This window comes from Lemur catta, chromosome 5 (genome assembly GCF_020740605.2).
Source record: "Lemur catta isolate mLemCat1 chromosome 5, mLemCat1.pri, whole genome shotgun sequence".
Classification (NCBI taxonomy): domain Eukaryota; kingdom Metazoa; phylum Chordata; class Mammalia; order Primates; family Lemuridae; genus Lemur; species Lemur catta.
Window position 1 is genome coordinate 65,433,155 of NC_059132.1, and position 4,086 is coordinate 65,437,240.

Consider the following 4,086-nt stretch of genomic DNA (forward strand, 5'->3'; position numbering starts at 1 on the left):
CTTTCTGCTTGTGTACTAAATTACATTAGGACACTCATCTTTTCATCATCTTATTTGTTTATTTCAGGTTTAGAAGGAATATCTTGCTTTTTCTTACAGCAGACATAGATTGTGATCTAAGATCAAGGAATATTAGACGAGGCCTGAGGAGGGAGCCCAAACTCAGGTGATTACTAGTGACTTCTTGAAACAAATAGTTTTATTGCAATGAGGAGAGAATGATTTGAAGTTGAATTTTGTGCGAGAAATTGGTAACCATGAAATGGCAAAGAAATAGGGAGTAAGCTTACTAACAATAAAAACAAGCCTTGAGTTGTTTCTAACTTGAAGTGTGACCTTGGACTAGTCACTTTTTCTTTCTGGAACTCAGTTCCAGAAGTGAGGTTGGTTGCTTTTAGTAGATAACTTTTCAGGATTTTATAGAATTCCATAATTCTAGAGTGTAAACAAATGGAAACAGGTTTATAATACAGAACTTCCACTACAGCGCGCTGTATACACCTGTGTTCCAAGCCCACTCCCACCCCCCTGAGGCTTCCAACTCTTATTTCCCGGCCTGTTGGGCTTGCCGACAAAGGTGCATGTAGATCTTCTCTTTAATCCAGTCTTTGTTATAGGCCGGTATGTCTGGGTAGCAGCTCCGTAAACCAGGCAGCTGAGGTCTGCCCCATCATTGATAAAATCAAAGAACTGACTCATAATCATATGTACTGGAGGGACTGTTGAGATTCATTCTCTTCAGATGTTCTTCATACATTTTACAGACACCTTCCATGCACTCATTCACAGATTCACAGTCAGGGTAAGTTCTGCCTGCTGGCCTCCTGGTAGGCTGTACCAGCACAATGGTGTGAGACATCGCGCCAATTCTCCTCGCTGCAACCACCAGCGACACCGCCGCCGCTGCTCGAGCTTAGCCACATCACCGCCAACAGCCTATTGGGTTAGTATCCATCTTCCAAACTGAAGTGCACTTCGTTTGAAGGTAGAGATTTTGTCTTTTTGGGGGAGGGGGTCACTATTATTTCCCAGTGCCTGGTACAGTGTCTGGCACATGGCACACAATAAATTTGCAATGAATAAATTAAGGTGTGAAGGATGACTGCATGGGTTCACTAGAATCAAAGCAAAGTGTTTTGGGGTTTAACTAATAATGTTGGAAATTTAGACTGTATTGACATTCACAGATACATTTGATGAAAACATTCAGCTTCATTAAACATCTGAAAATCTAAAAGCAACTGTTCTAAAAAACAAATAAAATTGAATAGTTGAGTGGTTTATATATTATTAATATATTTAGCTTCCTTCTTCCCACAAACAAAATGAGACAAAATAAACAAACAAAAAATAAACCCTATAGTCAAAGGCACAGCCTTGGTGTTCATGGACATTTATAAAAGCACAGCGTGTGAACATAATGGATATATCAGTAATGTAAAATTTTGATGCAAATACTTAAGTTACCAGGAAGCATTCAGAGGTTATAGGATCAAAGTGTAATTTGGGGAAATAACTTATTTCTTGTCTTGTGTCCTGCCACAATCTATTTCAAAATAAGATATTTCTGTCAGAGTAACTCAATACTTGAAATCCAAGCTAGGTAACTCAAAGAATTTATAGACTGTACTTTCTGGGAAATTATCATTAAAGAATTCTGAATCATAGCTGACCACTGATGTAGTGTTACATTCTGACTCTAGATAGTTTCAAAATGAGTGAAGACATGAAGGAGTGGAAGGGAGATACACCAGGGGCTACATGACTTCTCACTTATTGCAAAATGCACTTGTAGTAAATGTAAAAGCTCTAAGCTTACTAGTTATAATACCCACTTTACACTAATGACTTGATTTGCTTCTTTAGAATTTAATAGACTGTTGCTAGATGCCTCTTAGTTTGCATTTTCCCCCTGTAACTTGCAGTGTGCTCATGTATTATCTTCAAGGATATCTATACTTGTTTTTCTCCCTTTCAGTAGAGCTAATCATGTAACATAGTTTCTGGCATCTCTTCTGCAATCTTCTACTTATCCTAATTGGAAGCTTTTCTATTATTTCATGGCTCGCAATCTTCTAATCTTTAAGGATTAATTCATAATTTGATTGTTTTCAAGAGTGTATTTTAGAATGAAATAGCTTGCAGTAGTCTATTTGGAAGGGATTGAATAGAGTATCAGCTTGAGATCTTAAATGCCAGCAGTGAATGGGGACAGAGGAGCTTTTACTTAGATTCGTCAGTCACTCAAGGTGTTGATTATCCCAGTAATGCCCTTAGGCTCTGTAACTTTTCTCTTTCCTAGTAGCAACTAAGAAAATAAAATGTCTCTTTACTTTTTGTCTCTCATGAAGTTTCACTTAAGATCCCAGAGCTGAAAGGTGTGTGTGTGTGTGTGTGTGTGTGTGTGTGTGTGTGTTGGTAGTAGGGGTTGGAGGATTGGGACATGCAGGTGCAGTGGTTGTGGTAGGAAGGGTGTGGTGAAGTGAGTCAAGCTCCATGAGCTGTATGATTGGTTAATATTACTCCTTCCAATATGGTACAAAAACACATAAAAGTTCATGACTACAATTCTATGTAGGAATGAAGGATGGTAATTTGTAGCACCTACTCAGTGCCAGGCACAATGAAAGATAGTCTGTATACACAATCTCATTTATTCTTTGTTTAACCTTGTGAGGTATCAAAGATGAGGAGGAGGAAACAAAGCTCAGAAAAGTTAAATTACTTGTCTAAGCTGGCCCAATGTTTTAGCTGCTTTTCATCTTGGTACTTCTGCTAAGTGTTCTTCTTCCTCACCACAAATGTATTTTTCATTTCATGAAAAGGAAATGTGTATTCTTATGTGAAAGATCAAGTTTCTTAAGTGTATTGCACAGAAACAAATCATAAAATTCGCTCACAAATCATAAAGCAGAGAGAGGCCTGGCTGAGTTCCATGGACCCCAATATTAAAGCAAACGTGAGCTGAAAGTATGTAGGTTCACACATTGGTGTGACTTATTCCAAACTGGGGGGAGAATATGAACCAATCTAAGGGGCAGAAACAAAATTACAGACCCCAGTGGTGGCCTGTGGAAATAACAGTTTCCAACCACTCTGGAAAAATAAACATCCATTAGTGATTTTAAAGATCTCTTTTGGAAGCCTTATAATTGCAAACATGAAAATTTACTTGTAATTATGTCTAACTGAACTCCCTGACTCTGCAGATAGATTCTGTTCTTTCTCCAGGCTTTAATAGCATGCTAATTAGAATATCCTTCATAATAGAACTCATAAACATTTTTAAAAAAAGTGTTGTTAGTCTTTCTCTCAGCCTTTCTTTAACTGAAATTCTCAACCCTTAACACATTAATTGCCATGTGAGTTGTATTTAACTCATGCTAGCTTTGAGCCCCGGGGCCTCATGAAGTAAAAGCTGTGCAAAACTTTGCAGTTGGATAGTGAAAATCTTACTTGTTGATTTTCTTATTGTTAAAATTAATATTGACAATTTCATTCTAAAACTGTGGATTAAATTAATAGAAGTCAGTAAATTTTGTCTTTCTCTTTATGTTTAACTTTACACCACTTAAGCCTGACAGGTCAAAAAAAATAACAAAACACTTTACCGTTATGAACTATTTTTCAAGTTTTTCACATTACTTTTTACATTACTAATTTTCAAGTTTTATAATACTTTTTTATTGGAAAAAATACAGAAAATGATACAAAATAACAATTTTTTATTAAATTAGAAGGGATCATTTTGTTTTCAAAATTTTATTCTATTTTCATAATAAAACACCATGGCCCCAAGGAAAATTTTCTTTTTTTTTTAGTGTGCCAGTCAATGTGTTAAGGAGTCACAATTCCAGGGTTAGTAAAGATTGAGTTTTTCCAAAAATGAGATTTGGAAATTTTAAATTTGTACTAAAATTTTAAACTACAAAATTATACAATAATTTTAATTCAAGACATGCTAAAGTTCAAATATGCCATTTAAAATTTTTTCTTGTAATCTTTTGGAACAATGGAACAATATACTTGTGTAGAAGTGTTTAATGAATCAGATACAAAAGATAGCCCATAAGATGCCCAATTTTG

At 35.9% G+C, this 4,086-nt stretch overlaps 1 pseudogene; it reads right to left on the bottom strand.

Annotated features, from left to right (window-relative positions):
* Positions 1 to 544: 544 nt before the first annotated feature.
* LOC123638444 lies at positions 545 to 859 on the bottom strand (annotated as a pseudogene).
* Between the last annotated feature and the right edge of the window lie 3,227 nt (positions 860 to 4,086).